The sequence below is a fragment of the Macrotis lagotis genome, chromosome 2, assembly GCF_037893015.1.
Source record: "Macrotis lagotis isolate mMagLag1 chromosome 2, bilby.v1.9.chrom.fasta, whole genome shotgun sequence".
NCBI lineage: Eukaryota > Metazoa > Chordata > Mammalia > Peramelemorphia > Peramelidae > Macrotis > Macrotis lagotis.
In genome coordinates this window covers 241,642,335-241,668,429 of record NC_133659.1, presented here as the reverse complement: position 1 = coordinate 241,668,429, position 26,095 = coordinate 241,642,335, and the positions used below count along the sequence as shown (strand labels likewise).

Here is a 26,095-nt window from a genome sequence, read left to right as displayed (position 1 = left end):
ATACCTGCAGATATAACAGTAAAAGGATTAGGGTTAGGAATGGAGACTAGTGGACTTTTCCAATGCAGTCAGAGTAATGGTCAGCCAGAAGTTGGGTCTAGATGGTAACACTGTTCTCTATCTGACTCGGCTGAAGGTATTAATAAGGGCAGGTTCAGGCCTTCATTGCAGGTCACAATCCCCCTTTCCAGATTGGCCAAATCTTCCTGGAGACATCTTAGTGCAGCCTTGGGCCCAGGTCCTGAGAAGTATTGCTCTTTGTGCTGACGCAGGGGTACCTGAGACAGAGAAGAGAGTCATCTCACAATCAGACATTTCAGGTTTGCAGACCTCTATCTACCAATTCTATTCCCTTACACCTGAACCCTGTTCCCTCTGTTGGCCCTGGCTCTCACCATGTCTGACTGGGTCTGGCTTAGTAGTCATACAGTAAACATCTGGTACAAGACTGATGGATGTTGGGCAGTGTGGCCATCACCATCTCTAATGTTACATCCTTTATGGTAAGGGGTTAGCTACCTCATCGTGCATGGAGCATTAGGGACCCAGGCATACCAGTCCAGCTGTGGTTAGGAGGAACAGTGAAGTCATTAAGAGATCAAGGAATCTTGTCCCTATTTCCTCTCTCCCAAACTCTTCCCTCTATAAAGAAATGTATCTGTCCTCACTCTCAGGAAACCACATTTCTAAATTACTTTACCTGTCTCTGATTAACAGCTGAGTGTTGGGCTGTGCATGCGAAGATACACATGGTGACAAAATGGCAGAGCTCAGCATGGGACTAGAAGGAGACAGGAAACCCTGGAAGACAGAAAAGTTTGTAGAAGAAACAGAAAGCTGAGGGATAAATAAGGGCTGGTGTCCTCACAAGGTGGCCAACATCCTGGAATGTGTGGTCTCAAGAAAATTTTGACTCTTGGAAGTTGTATGATCAAAAATTTCTCCTTCACTTTAGAGGGATTTAGAAGTGTAAAGCAATTCTTCCACTTACAGTCTTTGTGTTCTGACAAATTCCCTTATGTTGTTTAGATTTGCACATGGACTGCATGAAGTGGCCTACAGCATGTAGGGGCTAGGAGAAAAAGGTCCTGTCTGTTGAAGAAGGCAGAGGATTAAAGGTGAGGAAGGAGAGATTTAGTTTTTGATGGAAGAAATGTCTCTCAGTGTTAAACTTGAGCAGAGGTGAAATTGGAGGATGGAGATCCTAAGACTACCTGCTGGAAACAAAATCCTGCTGCCATGTGCTGCCATATGCTGCCATCTGCCTTATGTGGCTCCTGATGCCTTGTAATTGTGGATTGGGGTTGTCTATGTTTCAGTGTTGTTTGTTATTTGTAAACACCTGGGATGTAGGGAAATGTTAGGGGACAGGGGTTTGAGATTATTTTAAATGGAAACATAAAGGTAGTGGAGATCAGAGAAGATTTTAGAGAGGTCTCTGGGAAGAGTCTAGAAAAAAGGGGAGTTGAATTTTCAGTATGGGTTTTGTCTTACCTTATTCCTGGGCCACACACAGCCCAATCTCAGTGATCTCTTGGACCAAGCCTGTAGCTCAGAATCATTCTGCACCCTTATCCTCTGAATAATGGAGATGGACTATTCCTTGCACATACCTGCTCCCCAAGAGATAAGGAGGTCAGGGAAGAGCAGCTGAGGGGGAACAGGTCAGAGTCCCAGAGTCATATCTATCTATCTATCTATCTATCTATCTATCTATCTATCTATCTATCATCTATTTATTTATTTATTTATTTATTAGGTTTTTTGCAAGGCAATGGGGTTAAGTGGCTTGCCCAAGGTCACACAGCTAGGTAATTATTAAGTGTCTGAGGCCTGATTTGAACTCAAGTACTCCTGATTCCAGGGCCGGTATTCTATCCACTGCACCACCTAGCTGCCCCCCAGAGTCATATTTAGAAGGAAATTAAGGAGCATCTGATTCACACAAAACTAATTCAAATTCCTTTATCATTCTCGGCAAGTCATGATTCTGTCTTCATTGAACATCATGAGTGAGGAGAAACTTGAGGTATCCCAATATTTTTTGGGTAACTATATATCAGATAGCTTTTCCTTACATCAAAATTTAGGTTTTGCTTTTCTACCACTTCCCCAATTGCTCCCAGTGCTATCCCATTGAGGCCATACAGAACAAATCTAATGCCTCTTCCCATGCTGGTCCTTTAGGTGATTGAAAGCCAGACTTTCCCTCTCAAGTCTTCTCTCTCTCTGCACAGTTGGGAACTTTGTTTCTCTCCAGATCTGCAGCATCTCTCCCATTTCCCTGATTTTTCATATATCACTAATTTTAATTTAGCAATCACATTTTTCAGATCTGCAGGACCCTGGGATTTCATTTCTTTGGATCTAGTGGACAGAACTTGTCCAAAGGACTTAGGTATTCTCCTAGGAGTGGCAGTTAGGTAGAGCTAATGTAGAGCACCAGCCTAGAGTCAGAGCTCAAGAAGACCTGGGTTCAAATAAAGACTCAGACAATTTACTCTCTTTGCCTCAGTTTCTACATTTATAAAATTACCTGGAGAAGAAAATAATAAACTATGCTTTTTGCCAAGAAAATTCCAAATAGGGTTAAAAAAAGTCAGATGCTACTGAACAACCATAAGGTTTTCTACTGTCTCCCTATTTGTCTTGGGTTTCAATTTCCTTTTCACCCTCATTCCAAGATCTTTCTTCTCCACATCATCATCCCATCCACCCAAGCAGGAGTCGGATCCCTTCTTCAGTCCTTTTTTTGCCCAATGTATCTTGGCAAACCTTTTGTTATCAGACTCAGATAATTCTGTGCTATAGTCTAGTATAAATCACTATTAATTAGAGGAGTACACATTAAAACAACTGTGAAGTAACACCTCACACCTCTAAGATTGTCTAATATGTCAGAAAAGGGAAATGATAAATATTGGATGAGATGTGGGGAAAAATGGAAATTTAATTCATTGTTGGTAGAATTGTGAATTGATCTAACTATCCTGGAGAGCAATTTGGAATTATGCCCAAAGGACTATAAAACTATGCATACCCTTTAATTCAGTAATACTGTGATTAGGTATGTATATTGAAGAGATCACAAAAATGGTTAAAAGCTCATCATATCCAAAAAATATTCATAGCAGCTCTTTTTGTGGTGGCAAAGAACTGGAAATTAAAGGGATGCCCATCAATTGGGGAATGGCTGAACAAGTTGTGGTAGATGAATATAATGCAATATTAATATTCTATAAGAAAGGATGAGCTGGTAGATTTCAGAAACCTAGAAACACTTAGATCAACTGATGCCAAGTGAAGTGAGCAGAACTAGAAGAATGTTATATTAAGTGATAGCAACATTATGTGATGATCAACTATGATAGACTTACATCTTATCAGCAATATACTATCAAAGACATTTCTAAAATACTTGTGATGGAAAATGCAGTCCATATGCAGAGAAAAATCAATGGAATTTGAATACAAATCAAAGCATACTATTTTCACTTTTAAAAATTTGATTTTTCTTTTTTTCTTTCTTGTGGTTTGTCCCTTTTGTTCTGATTCTTCTTTTACAACATGACTGATATGGAAATATATATATATATGTATATATATATATATATGTATGTATGTATAACACAATTGTGCTTATATAACCTCTATCAGAGAGGTCTTAGGGTGAAGGTAGAGAAGGGTGAGGAGAAAATTTTACAAAAATGAATGTTGAGGGGAAGCTAGGTGGCACAGTGGATAGAGCACCAGCCCTGAAGTCAGGAGTACCGGAGTTCAAATTTGGCCTCAGACACTTAATAATTACCTAGCTGTGTGGCCTTGGGCAAGCCACTTAACCCACAGCCTTGCCAAAAATAAATAAATAAACAAATATAAAAAAATAAGAAATAAAAAATATGATTCAGTTCCTACAATGTAATGATGAAACATTACCCTATTCCAGATAGAGAAATAATGGAATCAGAATACAGATTTAAGCAAATTTTCTTTTTTCTTACTTAAAGTTTTTTTTTGAATATAGGAAGTACAGAAAATTGTTTGCCATGATTATACATATTTATAATGGGCTTTGTCTTTCTTCTCAATGAGTGGCAGAAGTAGAAAGGAGAAAGAAAGAATCTGAGAACTGGGAAAAAAATTGAATTATAAAAAGAAAAAGAAAAGAAACTCAATTGAAAATGTGCTTTTAATTAGAACTGACTTCTGGAACTCTTAGACATAAACCCTTCCCTTAAGTTCACAGGGATGAGTGGTATATGAAGGGTAGCTGTAAGGCAGGGTGAGTACCTTGAAGATGAGGTACATCCCTGAGAGGCACCTCATGGTGGCTACAGCAAACACTTCAGCCATCAAATGGGTCTTCAGCAGATGTGCTTGCAGCTCATGCAGCTGGAAGTCAGAATTTCTGACCCAGGCCTTGGCCAGGAGCCAAGTGAGGGAGGGATCTGAGGGTAAGAAGAGTGATGGGACTGGAGAGTCAGAGCAGGGAGGCTGGAGCTGGAGGACAAAAGGATCAATGCAATCATACATCTAGAACTAGAAGGGACCTTAGAGACCCAGGGATTAAATGACTTATCCAACACCAGACAGGTAGTGAAGATGAACCCAGAGCCTCTATTCCATTTTATAAAAAATTGATCTACATGAGTCAAGCATTAGATTAGATCTTTGAAAGGAAGAGGGGTTGATGAGTCAGAGCAGAGGTTCAGAGATCTTTGTTGGTGGGGAGGCAGTGGAGTGGAAGAAGGGGGGATAAATCAGCTGAGAAAACTAATTGGATTCTCTCACTTGGATGGCCATTGGTAGCAACTTCCCATCAGGTTCCATCTTTAACATAACCAGGGGGGCAACCAGATGTTGCCTCTCTCCCTGTATCACATTGGTCTGGATTCCATCCAACAGGGAAAAGTCAGCTTCAATATTAGTTCAGGATCAAGGTTCAAAGCTTAATGTGGAAAAAACAATTTTAATACCAGGAGGCAGTCAAATGATCAGCATAAAGGACTAAAAGAGAAGTTATTCTTAACTAGACCCACATCCATAGAATATGAAGCCTGGAAGTCACTTTAGAGGTCTTCTAATTTAACCCTTCATTTTACATTGAAGGAACCTGAGGCCCAGAGAAGTGAAATGACTTGTCCAGAGTCACACAGCTACTAAAGCAAAGCAAGGGTTAGAAAGTAAATCTTCTGTCTCCAGAGTCCTTTGCATTTACATGATTCAGGCAATCTACTATGGGTCTCTTTGTTTGAATGGTTTTGCTCCTCCCACTTCTAATCTACTGTACCTAACCCAAACTTCCAACAATTTGGTTTTTCTCTCTGGCACAATCTTCTCACATCCCCAAGAACCCTTCTACTACCTTCTTTCTTCTCTTCTCACTTCCAAACCCAGAGTTTTTTCTTCCCCAAAATTTCTTTCCCTCCTCTTAATCTTTCCAAACTACCAAGCTCTCTCCTTGAAGGAAATTTGAAGAACTTTCCTTCAATTACTTAATCTTGTCTCCCTTCTTTCTCCTTTTCCCTATGTACAGCACTCCAGTGCTAAGATCCATTTGGAGAATCTTCATTTGTTAATCTGTTACTGTGTCTTCCCCCCCCCCCGCCCCTTTTCTGTCTTGCTTATCTTATCTCCAAGTGCTCCAGAAAAAGAATAGTATGTTTATTTTACTCTTATGTTCCTCTGCCTTGTGTTTTACATATGCTCAATATTCCCCTCAAACTGAGCTTCTGAATGAAGATTGTGCTGTTGTTTACTGTTGACCACTTCTTTTCTAGTTCCCATTATATTAATAACCAATTTTGTTTTTGTTACCCACAGATGACCTTTTTGCCTAGTCTCACTAAGATATTTCTGACCTTGTCCAAAATTTCATCCCACCTAGATCATTTTACTTAGTTGGAATTGTTACTGTAACCCTAATGTTGTTCAACTTAAGTATGACTAGGAGAAAATAGATTCTTCTGTATAGATTGCAGGAGAAGAATGATATGGGAGGGCTGATGAAATCAGTCAAGTTTCCTAGCTTCTCCCTGGAAAAAAGTCTACCTTTTATTATAATATTCATTTTCTCTTTAATTACTACAGCAGTTAAGCAGAATTAAATCAAAGTTGAAAAAATATTGAAGCAGTGACCTCCAAAGCCCTTGCCTTAAGATACCATTAACTTCAACTTATTATTTACTAATCTAATTAATAAATTTATTATTAATTAATCAGAAATGATCTCTCTTGGACTTTTCATTTATATTCTCTTGATTGATCAATGTTTTTTCCCAGGATTTAGTTAGGATTCTTCCATTTTTCAAATCAAATCATTTTACCCTATTCCTTTTTCCTAAATCTCATGTTAAGTAAGTGTATATAGAAAGTAATTTAACTTGATCCTATGAACCTTTTTAATTCCATATGGTCAGTGAGATGCCAAGGAAGAAGAAAAGATTGGGGATGAAAGGAAATACCTGTAGCTTTCTTTCCAGCTGTGTCTGAAGACCCTCTGTCCCTGGGTAGATCACAAGTGGGGTAAGGAGACCTTTCAGCAATATGGAGCTGACACCATTGAGGAACTGGTAGCCAAAAAAGTCATCATCCTTCCAGAACTGGTGTACCTTCTCTGGGAATAGAACAGAGTCTGGGCACTGGAGGTTCCTCTCCTCAGGGTTCCAAACAGTTTGAGCCCCCCCCCCCAGTAGAGAGACCTTAAAAGAGTCACCTTTTCTGGTGACTCTATTTCTGGGACATTTTTGGAAAAGGCAGCAATTATAGAGTATTTGTGGAATGGAGGTGGAAGTTGATTTTGAATATTGATATGGGAAGGAAGGGCACAGGATGCCATGGATGGGTCACTGGAGAGGATCACCAAGGTTATGGGGCTGTTATTGACTAGCCAGGTGACTCTTGCTGCCCCAGAAGATTTGACCAAATCATCCAAGTTATTCCAGGAGCTCAGGAGAGTGTACAGATGTTTAAGGGCAATTTCCATCATTTTAGGATAAGGATTAAAGAAAGTAAGAAGGGAATGAGATTTTTTGAATGTTCCATCCCCACCTTCCCAAAGCCTCATATCTGTCAGTTGTTCCTTGGAGTACCTTGGGAGTCCCCCAATTCCTAATTGATGCCTCTGATTTCATTCCTACCCTGCAACTTGTATCCCCTCAAAATCAATCTTCTTCTCTTCATGGAATCTCACATCCCGGGGCAGATCTTTCTCTGATGCTGCAGCCACTGTGAGAAGGGCAGCCCTTTCTTCCAAATGGCCCAGCTGAAGGTCCATGGAATCAGAAGTTAATAACTCAGTGAAAGGTTAAAAAATCAGGGATGAGTGGATATTAGAAGTTACTAAAGAGTCAATGGTCACAGTGGAAATAAGGTGGGACTCACGAATCAAAATTTAAGTTACTTAGAAGTCAGGGGTTAGGGACATCACTGATAGAGTATCCTTGTCACTTCTGTCTCTTCTTGGTGTTTCTGAAACAGGCTCAGGGAATCATTTCTCATCATCCAAGCTGGGGGAGGGATGGGGTCAAGGTCTCATCTGCTCCTTCTCCATGTATATGCTTCAAAGATGCTCTCATGAGTTTTATCCCTATTTTCTATTCCTCCCTGCCTCCATGTCAAGCCCACTGCCCTTATTTTTTTTTTACTTGCTGCACAGTCTTAGGGTAGACTTCCTATTCTTCTGTAGCCCCACCCCGAGCCTCCTATCATCATTTTACTACTTCCCTAGTTTGGATGCCACTTTTCTTTATGTTCCCAGCCTCACCTAAGTAAAGCTATTGCTTTATGTCACAGAACTGTCACAGAACTTTTCTTCCAGCTCCCTTTTTTTTAGGTTTTTGCAAGGCAAATGGGGTTAAGTGGCTTGCCCAAGTCCACACAGCTAGGTAATTATTAAGTGTCTGAGACAGGATTTGAATCCAGGTACTCCTGACTCCAGGGCCGGTGCTTTATCCACTATGCCACCTAGCTGCCCCCAGCTCCCTTTATTTCTGACCTCCTGCATGCTTGCTATATTCTGCCTTCCTTGTGCCGTTCTCCTTCCTTATATCCTCTGCCTTCCTTCTGATCCTTGTCTTAACAAACTCCCTTCTATTTTTTCACTTTAATCCCCAACATCATCTTTGGGCAAGGCATATTCCTTTAGTGCCCCTCAGTTTCTTTTTCTTCAATTTGTGGGCATTAATTCGTCTAACCTCCAAGTTCCCTTCCATCCCTACATTTTCTGCTTCTCCTTGCCTCAGACTCACCATTAGCCTCAGGCAGGCAGATGATGCCATCTCCTTGCACCCAGTGGTAACAGGGGAACACAATCTCCTTTTCTTCTACCATGCTCTGCCCCAAGACCCAAACAGTTATGTGGTTGCAGAACCAGGCATCCTTCAACAGAAGGTGGATTTTGCAAAGCTTCACAAACTGGAGGGGACCCAGGTCTTCTGAGACATCAACTTCAAAATCTTCCATCTAGGGTGTGGGTGAAGGGAAAGGTAGGAGAATCAGGAGGTAGAACTATAGAGAACTCACAAAGTCAAATATTTTTATAAATGAGGAACTTGAAGCTTTAGAGGTAAAGGGACTTGCTTAATGTCATGAATTTCATAAGATTTGGACCTAGTTTTATTGATCTCAAGACACTTGCCTGTGTTTGGAGATACAGAAAAGAAGCTTTACAGAAAACTGCTTTGCACACACACACACACACACACACACACACACACACACACATATACATACACATACTCTTTCACAGAATATCAAGAGTTGGAAGGGAATCTGAGGCCATCTGTTCCAGCCTATACTTAAATAAGAAATAATTTGACTTCAACTCAACAGAAATAGTTACCCTTGTACAATATATTATGCTAAGTTACAAAAATGAAACTGTCTATATTACCATGGAATTTATGTTCTATTGAAGGGATATAGCTTAACAAGTGAATGCAAACATTTTTCTTGGGAAGAGGAGTCTAAAAGAGTTTTATGTAGGAGCTGATACCTGGGTTGAATTTTGAAGGAAGCTGGGGATTCTCAGAGGTAGAGGCTGGCCTGTGACATGATATGGGAGCAGGTCCCTACACCCTGTATAAAGGATGGGGCCAACTATACAACCAGCACTCATCTAACTTTTCTTGAAGATTTCCAGCCAAGGACGGCTAGGTGGCGCAGTTGGGGTGGCTAGGTGGCGCAGTGGATAAAGCACCAGCCCTGGAGTCAGGAGTACCTGGGTTCAAATCCGTTCTCAGACACTTAATAATTGCCTAGCTGTGTGGCCTTGAGCAAGCTACTTAACCCCATTTGCCTTGCAAAAACCTAAAAAAAAAAAAGATTTCCAGCCAAAGGGAGTACCATACTTCTGAAGACAGCACACTGGGGACATGCTCATTATTAGGAAGTTTTCCATTCTATTGGCCTTAAAGTCATTTCCTTGCTGCTTCCATCCATTCCTTCTCTCTGAATGCTGTGGTCAAATAGAATAAATCTAATCCCTAGTCCACCAAACTGCACCTCAGACACCTACACATCTCCCTTGATCTCCTTTTCTACTGTCTTTATATTCATTCTATTAACTGATCCATATGTGACTTGATCTTGAGGTCCTTCACCATAATTTGTTACCTTCTTCTGGATCCTTTCTAGTCTACCAACATTGAGCAGAAACACAATAAACAGAATGGTTTTCATCTACCTAGTTCTGGACTCTCTGCCTGTGACCTAAAATCAGCTTTGATCTTCTAGTTGCCATGTTACCATGTTGGTCTCATACTGAATTTGCTGTCCAAGTTTGCAGATGATCTATCATACATTCATACCTCCCAGTCTGGTGCTAGTTAAATTGATTTTTTTGGAAGCTAAACCCAAGATACTCTCTCTCTCTCTCTCTCTCTCTCTCTCTCTCTCTCTCTCTCTCTCTCTCTCTCTCAAAATGTTTTTTATGTAAGCAGTATCTATCTGAAACCATCAACAAGCATTATATTCAATGGGGAGAGGCTAGAGGCATTCTCAATAAAAATCAGGGGTGAAACAAGGATGCCCATTATCACCACTACTATTCAATATCATATTATAAATGTTAGCTTCAGCAATAAAAGAAGAAAAAGAAATTGAAAGAGTTAGAATTGGGAAGGAAGAGACAAAATTCTCACTCTTTGCAGATGACTTGATGGTATACCTAGAGAATCCCAAGAAATCATCCAAAAAAAACCTACTAGAAACAATTAACAACTTTAGCAAAGTTGAAGGATATAAAATAAACCCTCATAAATCCTCAACTTTTCTATATATAACTAGCAAGATACAGCACTAAGAGTTAGAAAGAGAAATCCCATTCAAAGTAACTTCAGACTGGGGCAGCTAGGTGGCATAGTGGATAAAGCACCAGCCTTGGAGTCAGGAGTACCTGGGTTCAAATCTGGTCTCAGACACTTAATAATTACCTAGCTGTGTGGCCTTGGGAAAGCCACTCAACTCCATTTGCCTTGCAAAAAACAAAACCAAAAAACCCAAAGCAACCTCAGACAATGTAAAATGCCTGGGAGTCTATTTGCCAAGGCAGACTCAGAAACTTTTTGAAAACAATTACAAAACACTTCTCACACAAATAAAATCAGATTTAAATAACTGGGCAAACATCAACTGCTCATGTATAGGTCGAGCTAACATAATAAAAATGACAATTCTACCAAAACTAAACTACCTGTTTAGTGCACCACCAATCAAAATTCCAAAAAAAATTACTTTAATGAGTTAGAAAAAGTTGTAAGTAAATTCATATGGAGAAATAAAAAGTCAAGAATTTCCAGGGATTCAATGAAAAAAAGTACAAAAGAAGGTGGCTTAGCCCTACTAGATCTAAAATTATGTTATAAAGCATCAGTCATCAAAACTATCTGGTATTGGCTAAGAAATAGAGTGGTGGACCAGTGGAATAGACTAGGTGCAATAGCAGGAAATGACTATAGTAATCTACTGTTTGATAAACCCAAAGAGTCCAGCTATTGGGATAAAAACTCTCTCTTTGATAAAACTTTTGGGAAAATTGGAAGTTAGTATGGAAGAAACTTAGATTAGACCAACACCTCACACCCATACCAAGATGAGATCCAAATGGATACAGGAATTAGACATAAAAAAAATACTATAAGCAAATTAGAAAATCAAGGACTAGTTTACCTATCAGATTTATGGAAAGGGGAGCAGTAAGGAAGAGATGGAGAGCATCACTATAAACAAACTAGATGATTTTGATTACATTAAATTAAAAAGCTTTTGCACAGTAACCAAGATCAAAAGAAATGTAGTAAACTGGGAAACAATCTTTACAACCAATGTTTCAGGCAAAGGACTCCTTTCTAAAATATACAGAACTGAGTCAAATTTAAAAAAAAAACCAAGCCATTTCCCAATTGACAAATGGTCAAAGGATATGCAAAGGCAATTTACGGCTGGGGAAATCAAAGCGATCCATAGTCATATGAAAAATTGCTCCAAATCATTACTTATTAGAGAAATGCAAATTAAAGCATCTCTGAGGTACCACATCTCTTAGACTGGCCAATATGACCAGAAAGGACAATGATCATTATTGGAAGGGTTGTGGGAAATCGGGGACACTAATATATTGTTGGTGGAGCTGTGAACTCATCCAACCTTTCTGGAGAGCAGTCTGGAACTACACCCAAAGGGCAACAAAAAGGTGCATACCCTTCTCTGAGAATAATTCTAAACTATTCCTCAGAGTATTTAGACCAATGCATAGATCCAGCACTACCACTACTGGGTCTATACCCTGAAGAGATGATGAAAAAGAGTAAAAACATCACTTGTACAAAAATATTCATAGCAACCCTGTTTGTGGTGACAAAGAATTGGAAATGTTCTTCAATTGGGGAATGGCTGAACAAACTGTGGTATATGTATGTCATGGAACCCTATTGTTCTATTATAAACCAGGAGTGATGGGAATTCAGGGAAGCCTGGAAGGATTTGTATGAACTGATGCTGAGTGAGATGAGCAGAAGCAGGAAAACATTGTACACCCTAACAGCAACATGATCAACCTTGATGGACTTGCTCATTCTATCAGTGCGATAATCAGGGACAATTTGGCATCATCTGTGATGGAGAATATCATCTGTATCCAGAGAAAGAACGGGGGAGCTTGAACAAAGACCAAGGACTATTACCTGTAATTTAGAAAAAAACATTGATATCTTATTGTCTGATCTTACTATCTCTTATACTTTATGTTTCTTAAGGATATGATTTCTCTCTCATCACACTCAATTTGGATCAATGTATACCATGGAAACAATGTAAAGACTGGCAAATTGCCTTCTGTGGGGGGTGGGGGAGGGAAGTAAGATTAGGGGAAAAATTGTAAAACTCAAAATAAATAAAATCTTTAAAAAAAATTTTTTTAATGGGGTCAGCTAGGTGGAGCAGTGGATAGAGCACCAGCCCTGGAGTCAGGAGGACCTGAGTTCAAATTTGGCCTCAGACACTTAATAATTATTTAATTGTGTGACCTTGGGCAAGTCACTTATCTCCATTGCCTTGCAAAAACCATGTTTTTTATTCCGAATTTAATATGTAAAACAGACATTTTCTTAAGGTAGTATAGAATAAAAAGGATTGCACATGAAGCTAAAAAATCTATCATGTACAACTTGCTTTTCCTTTTAAATATATAATAAAATTATTAAATGTAATTTTCCTATTTATCCTTTCTTTTTTTCACTGTCCTAGTGATCATTAGCATTAGATACAAATATGAATATATATGTATATGTATGTGTATGTATATACTCATACACATAACAACTAGGTATAGATACACATCTATATTTCAGGTCTTTCTCTGGATTCCTATAGCCTTTTCCTTCATAGGGCTTTGTAGTTATTTTGGGTATTTATAATAGCCAAAATGCCTTGGTCACAGATAATTTTTCTTAAAATAATATTCCTGTTACTGTATATACAGTGTTCTCTTGGTTCTGCTCATTTCACACTGAATTATATGCCTTTCCATGTTTTTCTAACATCATTGAATTTATCATTTTTTATACCACAGTGGTATTCTATCACAATCATATACCCACCACACGAGAGCTTCTTTAAGTATTTTAGAACATATTGGTTCTTCTTTTTCCCCAAATAGTTTTGAGAAAAAAAGACCTAATAATAAATAGTAAAATTGCAAAACTCAAAATGAATAAAATCTTTCTTAAAAAAAGACCTAATAGCTGGTTTAATGGGTAGTTTTATAACTCTCTGAGAATAATTCCAAACTACTCTTCAGAGTATTTAGACCAGTGCATAGATCCATCCATCAACAAGGAATTATCCCCTTCACAATTTGTTTTTTTCCCCTTCCATAGTTGTAGCCAATCTGATAGCTGTAAAATAATATTTCAAGGTTGTTTTAATTTCCATTTCTCCTACCTCTTTTAGCAATTGGGGAATGACATGTATTCTTATAGATTTGACAATGTTCTTTATAAATTTGAGATAAGAAACCTTTCTTCAAGTATGTATCTTTTTTTTTTTTTAGGTTTTTGCAAGGCAAATGGGATTAAGTAGCTTGCCCAAGGCCACAGCTAGGTAATTATTAAGTGTCTGAGATCGAATTTGAACTCAGGTATTCCTGACTCCAGGGCCAGTGCTTTATCCACTGCGCCACCTAGCCACCTCAAGAATATATCTTTCTATAAAAGTTTCCCCTAATTTTCTGCTTTGCTTCTGCTTGTGTCTGCATTGGTTTTATTTGTACAACTTTTTTTTTGTTTTTGTTTTTACAAGGCAATGGGGTTAAATGACTTTCCCAAGTAATATTGCTAAGTAATTATTAAATTTCTCCAGTCAAATTTGAATTCATGTCCTTCTGATTCGAGGGCTGGTAATCTATCCACACCTAGCCACCCCTATTTTTACAATTTTTCAAATTTAATGTACTCAAAATTATCCATTGTACACCCAACTTTCCTCTATAATTGTTAATCTATCCATAAATCTGATATGTTCCATGTTCTTAAAATCTTCTTGTAATATCTCCCTTTATATCTGGATCATATACCCATTTTGACCTTATTTTGGTAACTGATATAAGATATTGGTCAACCCAACTGCCAGACTGATTTCCAGCTTTTCCAGCATTTTTTTTTTTACTAAACAGTGAATTCTTATCCCCCCAAACTTGTCTTTATAATTGTCAGTCCCAAGATTATATTATAGACTGTATGTCTACTCTTTCCCACCGATCTTCCTGTCTATTTCTTAGACAGTACCAGATAATTTTGATGTTACTGCCTTGTAATATAGTTTTAAGATCTGGTATTGAAAAACCTCCTTCCTTTACATTTTATTCATTGTTCCTTTGACGTTCTTAATTTTTTTGTCCTTCCAAATGAATTATGTTATTATATTTTCTAATTCAGTAAAATAATTTTTTTGATAATTTAATTGGGATGACATCGAATATATTAATTTAGGTAAAATTGTCATTTTTGCTAACCCACATTTTTGCCTATCCACAAACACTTAAAATTTCTCCAATTATTTATAAATTATTTTAATTGTATAAAAAGTTTTATAATTTTCTTCATAAAGTTCCTGGCAGGTACACTCCCAGGTCTTTTATAGTGTCTAGAGTTATTGCACTTCTTGAAGAGTTTTATTGGTGATATAAAGAAATGCTGATGATTTATGTGGACTTACTTTATTTATGGCCACTTTGCTAAAATTATTCACTGCTTTAACTGACTTTTTAGTTGAGTCTTTAGAATTTTCCAGATATATATCATCATATCATTTGCAAAAAAAGATGGTTTCTGTTTTGCTCCTTCTAATTCCTTCTATTTCTCTTTCTTCTCTTTTTATGCTAATGTTAGGATTTCCAATACAGTATTGAATTATGCTGGTGACAGTAGGCCTTCCTGTTTCACTTGATCTTACTGGGAAGGCTTCTAGTTTATCCTCATTACAAATAATACCTTTTTTTTCTTTACAAGGCAATGGAGTTAAGTGACTTAGCCAAGGTCACACAGGTAATTATTAAGTGTCTGAGATCAAATTTGAACTCAGGTCCTCCTGACTCCAGGGCTGGTGCTCTATCCATTGTACCACCTAGCTGCCCCTCAAATAATACCTGTTTATGATGAGTGCTGTACTTTATTAAATGCTTTTTTTTTTTAGTTTTTTGCAAGGCAATGATAACAGTTAAGTAGCTTGCCCAAGGCCACACAGCTAGGTAATTATTAAGTGTCTGAGGCTGGATTTGAATTCAGGTACTCCTGACTCCAGGACTAATGCTCTATCCACTGCACTGCCTTGCCACCCCTTGTCAAATACTTTTTCTGCATCTATTGATATGATTTTGTTACTCTTATTGTTGATAAAATCAATTATATTAAGTTTTCCTTATGTTAAACAATCCTTGCATTCCTGGTATAAATCCCATTTGTGAACACTGTACAATCTTTGTAATATAGTGTTGCAATCACCTAGCTAGAATCTTATTTAGGATTTTTGCATTCATATTCATTAATGAGATTGATCTCTAATATTTGTTCTGGAAGTTTTAACTCTTCCTGGCTTAATTATTGATATTTTTATTTCATAAAATGAGTTGGGTTAGATCCCTTCTTTGCCTATTAATTTAAAATAATTTATTCATTTGATACTGGAATTAGTTGATCTTTAAGTGTTTGATAGAATACATAAATGGTATTTTTAAATGGTCTATTCAATTTCTTTTCCTAGAATACGTTTTTGGGGCAGCTAGATATCACAATGGATAGAATACCAGCCCTGGAGTCAGGAGTACCTGAGTTCAAATCTGGCCCCAGACTATAATTACCTACTGGTGTGACCTTGGGAAAGTCATTTAACTCCATTGCCTTGCAAAAACAACAACAAAAAATAAAAGTAAAATTAGTCTATTTAGATATTCTATTTCTTCTACTAATTTAGGCAATTTAGATTTTGTAAATTTTCTTCATTTTGCTGAAATTCTTAAATTTAGTTATTAAATTCTTTAAATTTATTTATAATTGGACAAAAGAACTTGCTTTGATTTCATTTTTCATTTTTAATACAAGTGACTTGATTTTCTTCTCTTTTTAAAAATAATATTAATCGATGTTTTATCTATTTTATTGCTTTTTCCCCATAAAACTAACTCCTAATTTTCTCTATTAACTCAATGGTTTTCTTACACTCAATTTCATTAATCTCACATTTAATTTTTAGGATTTCAACTTTATTGTTTAGTTGGGGATTTTTAGTTTGTTCTTTTTCTTGTTTTTTTAAAAATTGCATTCTCATTTCATTGTTTTTTTATTGATGTAAACATTTAAATGATGTAAACATTTAAAAATAGAAATTTTGCTTTGATTATTGCTTTTGTTTTATCCCATAAATTTTGTTTAGTTGTCTCTTTAATGAAATTATTGTTTCTGTGATTTGTTCTTTAACCCACTCATTTTTTAATACTGGATTGTTTAGTCTTTAACAGATTTTATTCCATGTTTCTGTGGTCCCTTATTTAATACAACTTTTTATTGCATTGTGACATGAAAATGATGCATTTAATATTTTATCTTTTCTGCTTTTTACTATATAATTTTTATGTTTTTATGACAATATAGTTATGATCAATCTTTTTATCTTTGTATTTTTGTGGAGATACAAAGAAAAGGATATATTCTCTTCTATTATCATTCAATTCTCTCCAGATATCTATTAGATTATCTAAAATTTTATTTACTTTCTTGACTTCTTTCTTATTATTTATTTTTTGCTTAATTTTATATAGTTCTGAGAGGGGAAGATTGAAGTTCCCTGCAATTATAGTACTACTGACTATTTCCACCTATAATTCATTTAAATTTCTTCTGAAATTTTGGATTCTATAGTACTTGGTACATATAGGTTTAGTACTGATATTGGTTCATTGTCTATGGTACTTTTATCGTAATGTAGGTTCCCTGGTTATTTCTTTTAATTAATTCTATCTTAACTTTAACTTTGTCTAAGATCATGATTGGTATTGCTGCTTTTTCCTACAAACAGCTAAAGCACAATAAATTCCACTCCAACCCTTTATTTTAATTCTGTGTGTAAGTCTCATTTTTAAATGTATATCTTGTAAAGAACATAGTGCTGGATTCTGAGTGAATTCATTCCATCCCCATTCAAAGTTACAGTGACTATTTGTGTATTTCCCTCCATTCTATTTCCCTCCCTCACTATTGTCCCTTCTCAGCCTCTCTTTTTCCCCTTCTAACCACTATCTCCCTTATAGAATCCCTTCCTTATCCTCCCCCTTACCTTCCTATTCCTTATTCTCCCCACTCCTCTAAGAATCTCTTCCTTATTCTCTCCACCACCCTCTTAAATCTTAATTTACACTCTTCTAAAAGGCCCTTCCTTATCCTGTCCTCTTACCTTCTTTCTTTTTTTTTTCTTTAAAGAAAATTTTTTTAGGGTTTTTTTTTTTGCAAGGCAATGGGGTTAAGTGGCTTGCCCAAGGCCACACAGCTAGATAATTATTAAGCATCTGAGGTCATATTTGAACTCAGGTACTCCTGACTCCAGGGCCGGTACTCTATCTACTGTGCCACCTAGCTGCCCCAGTATTATTTTTTGGAATGTAACCTTCAAGTAGTCCAACATTTCTTGTCTCTTCTGCCTCTGTTCTCTTGATCAGTTTTTTTTTTTTTTTTTTGGTAAGAGTCAGTTCTCATTCGTTCTTCTATTTTTCATTCTTTTGATTTTGTTTTATTTTTTCCTGGTGTCTTATGACATCATTTGCTATCCCTTGCCAAGTTCTAGTTTTAAAGGTATTGTTTTTCATCCTTGAGTACTTGGATTTCTTTCTTCAAATCATTGATTCTCTTTATATAATTTTCTTGATTTTCTTGGATTGCTCTTATTTCTTTTCCCAATTTTTTTCTTGATATCTTTTGTTTGATTTTTGAAATCCTTTTAAAATTCTACCAAGAACTCTTTTATAATTATTTGTTATTTCTCTTTGAGGTAGTAGCGGCTCTTTTTTTTTTTAACTTCACTATCTTCCTCTAAATATAAACCCCAAACTTCTCTCTGTCCAAAGAAACTTCTTATGGCTGAATTTTCTCCTTTGCCTATGTATTTTTCTTTTTCTTTCCTTTTCTTTTTTAGGAACTTATTATTATAATCAGGGTTTATTCTTGAGATGTGGGAAAAGGTTTCCAGTCCTTTTTACTATTATTCTGAACACTTTTCAGGTGTCTCCAGCTCAGGCACTCTCCTCTGCCCCCAAGCCTAGGTTGGAGTTCCCAGCCATGCTGCCCCATGAACACTCTTGTTTATCTTCAGTCCCTCTCAAGGCTGCAGATTTCAGCTCTACCCTCTGCCCTAAAACCAAAACTTCACTTTACTGCAAATGCCCACAGCCAGCAGGTCCCTGCTCTTTTGCTACCATACTAATTTGATACTCTTTTCTTGACTCCAGTAGCTATAGTCCAGGCCTGGGAATGTGTCTGGTCAGCAGCGTCGAACCTGACTATCCCACAATACCAAAAGGTCCTTCAATCATCTTCTGCTCAGTTGTCCAACCCTGACACTGTCCTCCACATTAGGCTGCCAGCAGACCCAACTGCACTTGGCGATTCAGATGAGTCTGCCTGGAGGTATCTGTACTTTCCTGGGGTAGATTCTCCTCACCTGGGAGTTCTAGTCTTTCCTGAGATCTTTCCAAGTTGTCTTAGGAAGACAAATACTTTACCTTCACTTTTGTTTATTTTTGCCACTATATATTTACTTTGAAAAGATGTTCTATTTTGTTTGCTGAGGAAAATTTGGAGAACCTGGAATTATCTTACCTACTCTGCCACTGTCCTAGAATCCTTTCTGTTTAATTCTCTTAAATTCCATCCATCTCACTACATTTGTCTCACTGTTATAGCTTGTTATACCTTTTTGAATACTATCCTTCAACAGATTATCTTACCTCTGCATTATGAAGCATCATCATTTTGATAAGCATTCGATCTTTGAACCCGTTTTCAACTAGGATAAACTTTTAAGTTAAAAATTAATCATTTACACTTAGGAGAGGATAAGAACCATATTCTCAGCTTCTACCATCCACTCAGCAGAGCCACTCTCAAATAAGGATGTAAGGAATGAGCTTGCTGTCATTGGAAGTATTCAAGCACAAATACCTTTTATGTCCTTGGCATTCAGCATTCACATTTTCAGAGTGAAGGAGTTAGATCACTAGTCATAGTGGAAATTCATAGTGGTTAGTTAATATTGAACTGAATTAAATTTCAAGAATTCTTCTATCTCTAATAGTCTACTTACCCATTACATACTAGCAGAGATGGCTGGGTTGGGCAGTAGGAATCATTATGATAAATATGTTAATATTTCTTCAAGTGACATAAGTTTACAAAAGGTTTATCTCTTGAAGAAAGGACTTATCCATGGTAGGAGGTAGAGATTGGGAAGTCTTCATGAAAGCAGATACTATCAGAGAAACTTGGGTTGAGTCATAGGTGTCATTTCAATTAAATAAATATATCAATGATTCTTTAAGTGACTTAAGTTCATAAAAGGTATATAACTTGAGGAAAGGACATGTCCAAGGTGGAAGGCAAGAACTAGGAAGCCATGAAGGATATAGAGCTGAATCTTGATGGATGAGTAGGATTGCAATAGGTAAAGGAGTAGGGGGTTTAGTTCAGATGACTTCTAGAATCCTTTCTAGATTTTTTTCCTGTCATTTACAGATCTCAGTGTAATTATGAAGTCTAGATCATTATTAAGTTATAGGCCAGAGAGTAAGGGAGGTCAGTTACCACAAGTGAAAGACCTGGGGGTGAATGAATATAATGAGTAACCCATTTGTGCTATTAGAAATGAAGAGGCAGAGGAGAAACTTGGAAAAACTTACATGAACTGATGTGGAATAAAGTGGCAGAACCAGTAGAACAGTTTATACAATACTAAAAACAGTGTATATACAAACAACTGATCAGCCCAATCAAAAACTGAGCAAATCTGATTTCAGAGGATTCTTGACAAAACATGCTACCCACCTCCTAACAGATGATGGATTTGGGTTGTAGATTTTAGATATGACTGATTAAGGAATTTGTTTTGCTTAACTATACATTTGTTAAAAAGATTTTGTTTTTCTTTTGCTATAAGAGTAGGAAGTTTTCTGGGAGGCAGAAAGATAAGATAGATTTTGTGGACCCAAAAAAACTGATTTTGTAAGTAAATAAATTAATTAATAAATTAAGAGAGGAAGAAAACCCACTGGGATAGTAACATTTCCATTGTGCTTTTCCCAATTTCCTCTACAACCGTGATGTCTGGAAGATAGGCCAATTATTCTCACTTTACATTCTCCAGTCAAGTAGAGGAATCTGAACCCAGATTCTGGTTCCAAATCTAGCATTCCTTCTACACTGTTCCTCCCCCACCCCTCTGCCTTTTTGGCTTTGAAGTAAACAATTTCTCCTGAGCATGCTAGATGGCCATGATACATGATTATGCCCTCCCAAGGTTTCTTCCTGTCCAAGTTCATTTGCTAGAAATGGGAGTTTTATGTGTTCCTTGTGCTTCTATTTCTTAGTTTTCTTGTCTTCCAGTCTGGGATCAGCATAGCATTACACTAAAAACCCAGCCCAGAATCCTTTCCCAATCCTTTCTCAGTTGTCTGGTTCTGGCATTCAGCCTACGTAGCTCCTGGACCTCCCCTTCAGATCCTCACCCCCTCACTGACCTGTCCCGGAACTGGCCGCAGCCTCAGCCCCAGTTCTGCCTCTGCACGCAGCCCGGCCAGCCACAGCTGCACCTGGTTGTTGGACCCCGAGAAGGCAAAGCTCCCAGTGACCATGCTGACCTGGTAGCAGCCATCCTATCTGGAGACTGGCTGCTTTGAGAAGAATGAGGGGAAATTAGCAGGAAGCCCTCCCTGTGCACTCTGTCAGTGAAGCTTCCTTGGCATAACCTCAAGCCTATTTGGTGGAGGAGCTTTCCCTACACCTGCCTATATTCTTCACAGTCCTCACCCTTCTCAGATTTTAAGAGCTGCAGGCTTGACCAATGAAAATGGACTGGGAAGGGGAATCTTCTGGGGATTCTCTGGGATTGGGTATATGGACTCTCCGGGTGGGAAATAAAGGACAGGCCTGAATTTTGTAGACAAGAAGTAGCTTTGCTTGTTTGAGGTTGTGGGGCATATATATTGTTATTGCTCAGCTATAGTAGGCCAAGTGCCAGAAATCCATGCTGCCTTAATCTAAATGACTTCTGTAGGCATTAATGCTCTTAAAGATGAAGATTTTTCTCTTAGGATGTGATTTTTTTTTTTTTTTAGTTTTTTGCAAGGCAATGGGGTTAAGTGGCTTGCCCAAGGCCACACAGCTAGGTAATTATTAAGTGTCTGAGGACTGATTTGAACTCAGGTACTCCTGACTCCAGGGCGGGTGCTCTATCCATTGCGCCACCTAGCCTCCCCATTAGGATGTGATTTCTAATCCTCCTTCCAGCTCAGACAATGTTTTATGACAATCTACCTTTGGGTAGAAGAAAGTCTCAGAGAATGTGTCCATGGGTCATGAAAGTAGTGTTAGAGTTGAGATTCAACAGATCTCACTCCAAACCTGGTGACTTTTGTTCAATAAATAAGCATTTAAGTTCTTATTAAATGCCAGGCAATGTGTTGAGGATTGGCACTACAAAAAGGCAAAAGATAGCCCTAGTCCTCCAGGAGCTTACTATCTAATGAGACAGAGAACTAGCAAAAACACAAAGTATATACACGATAAAGTAGTTAGCATTAAAGATGATGACATTTTAAGATGTAACCCACAATATTCTAAAATTTTACAGTTTACCCAGTGCTTTTCTCACAATCCTCCCATAAGTAATAATATTCTGATTAGCCTAAATGACTTGTCTAAAATCACAAAGCTAGTAATTCTCCCAACTCAAATTTAGTATTACATTTCAGTGCATCAAAACTGTATTTCTCCATCCCTTCTCTCCATCCTAAGGACTTCGAGGAGGATGTTCTGAAATCCTTTTGGGCATACATTATGGATAAATTCTGGAATTTTAAGCCTAGAATTTAAGGATTGGGAGTTCAGGGATCCAGGTGAATTTGAGAAGTTATGTTTAGAAGAGTTAGTGACGGTTCTCTACTCAATTTCCCAAAGGTAGTTCCAGTTTAGCAATCCTTTCTATGATCTCTATTATCTCCAGGGTATCCAGATCTTCTCAGCAAACCCAGGGGTTCGATCCTGAATTCAGAAACTGGGTCAGAATTAAAAACTTATTAGCCCAAAGACCAGGGAAGAGGTTCCTCAGTATTTCTAGGGGCTCCAGATTTAGAATGAAAGGAATTTTAAGGTTCCTTCTAGCTTTTCCTTTATCAATGTCCTTTCTTTTCCCCCCATTCTTCTCTTCTCTTTTTCTTTTTTTTAAATAAAAGAAAGATTTTATTTATTTTGAGTTTTACAATTTTTCCCCTTTTCTTGCTCCCCTCCCCCCACCCCCACAGAAGGCAGTCTGCTAGTCTTTACATTGTTTCCATGGTATACATTGATCTAAGTTGAATGTGATGAGAGAGAAATCATATCCTTAAGGAAGAAAAATAAAGTATAACAGCAAAATTACATAATAAGATAACTTTTTTTTTTAAATTAAAGGTAATAGTCTTTGGTCTTTGTTCAAACTCCACAATTCTTTCTCTGGATACAGATGGTATTCTCCATTGCAGTTACCCCAAAATTGTCCCTGATGTTGCACTGATGGAATGAGCAAGTCCATTAAGGTTGATCATCACCTGCATATTGCTGTTAGGGTGTACAATGCTATTCTGGTTCTGTTCATTCCAGTCTTCCCTGTATTCCCATCCCTCCTGGGGGATGGGAACAATAGCACAATAGTATTTTGTGACATATATACACCATCGTTTATGAAGCCATTCCCCAATTGAAGGACATTCACTTAATTTCCAGTTCTTTGCCACTACAAACAGGGCTGCTATGAATATTTTTGCACAAGTGATGTTTTTACCCTTTTTCGTAATCTCTTCAGGGTATAGACCCAGTAGAGGTATTGCTGGATCAATAACCAACAAAGGGCATGCACATTTTTGTTACCCTTTGGGTATAATTCCAAATTACTCTCCAGAAAGGTTGAATGAATTCACAATTCCACCAACAATGTATTAGTGTCTCAGATTTCTCACATCCCTTCCAACATTGATCATTGTCCTTTCTGGTCATATTGGCCTGTCTGAGAGGTGTGAGGTGGAATTTCAGAGATGCCTTAATTTGCATTTCTCTAATAAGTAGTGATTTAGAGCAATTTTTCATATGACTATGGATCACTTTATCAATGCCCTTTCAATGACAATGTTTCTTTCTGAGTCCATCATCCAAGGTATTAAGTTACAAAATGTAATCATCTCTGACCCCCACCCCCATCATTGGTAGAGCCAATCTACCTTTTGGTAGAAGAAACAGTCTCAAAGAATGTGTCCATGGGTCATGAAAGTAGTATTAGAATTGAGATTCAACAGATCTCACTCCAAACCTAGTGACTTTTGTTCAATAAACAAGCATTTCTTAAGTTCTTATTAAATGCCAGGCAATGTGTTGAGTTTTGGCACTACAAAAAAAAGGCAAAAGATAGCCCTAGTCCTCCAGGAGCTTACTATCTAGTGAGACAGAGAACTAGCAAAAACACAAAGTATATACATGATAAAGAAGAAGTTAACATTAAAGAAGATGGCATTTTAATTGGGACTTTAAGTAAACCAGGGAAACCAGAAGGTAGAGATTTGGAGAGCATTCTAGGCCTGGGATATGGTCAGAAAATTTCAGGATACTGGAAGCAGAGTATCTTGTTTGTGAAACAGCCAAGGTCAGTGTAAGAGTGGAAATATAGGGGGAGGGGAATCTAAGTTGGTCCCTTCAAATAGAAGATTTTTTATTTGATCCTGAAGATGATAAAGGGTTTATGGAGTGGGGGGTAAGGTCATATGGTTGAATCTGAGTTTAAGAAAACCACTTTGGCTACTGAATGGAGGATAGATTGGAGTAGGAAGAGACTTTCATACTACACTTTGTTCAAGGGCTCGACCAGCTTATGTTCCTCAACCCAAACCCCACATTTCCCTGAGCTCCACCTATGCCTTGTGGACGTCAGTCCAGCATCATATCCTTTTTTCTGGGTAGGGGTCATAGGTATAGTGCCTGGGGCATTAGAACCCAGACATAGAGCAGAGATTAGAATCACTCAGAACTAGGCTAATGGTCTTTCAGTTTCCTGTCCATCTCAATCCCATATGCATATTTAGGTTTAATCTGTTTTCCAGCCTAATAAGTAGAACTGGCCCTGAGGGATAAAGGAATGCTGGCCAGTATAAATGAAGATGTACATGACCCCCAAAGCAGCAGAGCTCAGCCCTGGAATGGAAGGAGACAGGGAAACCTAGAAGATGAAAAGAAAGGAAGAGAAGAGAGGGTGGGATTGTGGCAGGGACTGAGATTCATCAACTTGTTGAAATCTTGGGATTTTCTGGGTTCTTTGGATTTGGAGGAAGCTTGGGGAGGGGAGTTCTACTCTGCCTATAAATAGGGGTCTGAAAAGGAGCTTTACTGTCTCCTTTGCAGGGCACACACACACATGCACCATTCATAGAATATCAGGGATCTTGAGGCCATGTACTCCAACTTTACTTAAACAAGAAACAATTCAATCCCATATCTGTCATTGTACCTGGGAGGTCCTACCCCAAACCCCAGCTGATGCCTCCAGTCTCACAACTATCCTGCAACAAGTATCCCTTCAAAGTCAATCTTCTCTTCACAGAATCCAGGGACAAGTCTTTCTCTGATGTTGCAGACACTGACAAGGGCAGCCCTTTCCCCTCAGTGATCCAGTTGGAGGTCCATGGAATCAGAAGTTAAAAGTCAGTGATAGGTTAAAAATCAGGGGTTAGTGGAGATTAGAGACTACTACAAGGGTCACAGCTTAAATGAGTCAGTGCTCTTGGAGTCAGAACTTAAGTTACTGAGAGGTCCAAAGTCAGGAACATTACCAATAGAGTATCCTTTTCTCCTCTAGCTCTTCTTGGTATTTTTGAAACAGGCCCTAGAAGTCATTTCCAGAAGACATGAAGACAAGGTCTCACTTATCTATTTCATCTCCATTTTTAATATTTTCCAATTATATATATTATATTATATATATTATAATTACATTATAATATATATAATAGTAGTTTCTACCAATTGACTCTGCTCTCTATTTCCTAGCTCCAACTCACCAATTTCCTGAATCTTATATCCATTTTCTCTTCCTCTTTGCCTCTATGTCAAGCTCATCCCCCATTCCTTTTCTTACCTGCTGTCCTGACTTAGGTCAGGTTTCCTATTCTTCTGTGGCCCCTCCTATTCCCATTTTACCCCTTCCCTAGTTTTGGATGCCACTTTTCCTCATTTCCCCAGCCTCTCCCAGGTAAGAGCTACTGCTTTATGTTATAAAACTGTCACATAACTTTTTTTCCATCTCCCTTTACTTCTGACCTCCTGCTCCCTTTGTGCCTTCCCTTTCTTATGTCCTCTCCTTCCTTCTGATCTTTTTCTGAGCCACTCCCTCCTATTCTTTCACTTTTAAGTCCAACATACCCCACCTTTGGGATAGGCACATTACTTTAGTGCCCCTCAGTTTCTTTTTGTTTAAAATGAGGGTATTAATTTGGATAATCCCTAATCTTCCTTCCAGCCTTTAGTCCTCTGCCCTGCCTTGCCCCTTCTCACCAGAGGCTTCAGGCAGGCAGATGATGCCATTCCCTTGCACCCAGTCATGACAGGGGCATACTTTCTCCTTCTCTACCTCCATGCTCTGCTCAAAGACTCAAACAGTTATGTGGTTGCAGAACCAGGGCATCTTTTAGCAGAAGGTGGATTTTGCAAAACTTCACATTCAGAAGGGAACCTAGGTCTTCTGAGACAGCAACTTCAAAATCCTCCATCTAGGGTGTGGATGGAGGGGAAGGTAGAAGATTTAGGAGGAAGAGAATTGTAAT

The 26,095-nt window shown here is 38.0% G+C and overlaps 1 pseudogene; it reads right to left on the bottom strand.

Moving 5' to 3' along the window:
• Nucleotides 1-97: 97 nt before the first annotated feature.
• On the bottom strand, nucleotides 98-25,908 carry LOC141512142 (polyunsaturated fatty acid lipoxygenase ALOX12-like; annotated as a pseudogene).
• Between the last annotated feature and the right edge of the window lie 187 nt (nucleotides 25,909-26,095).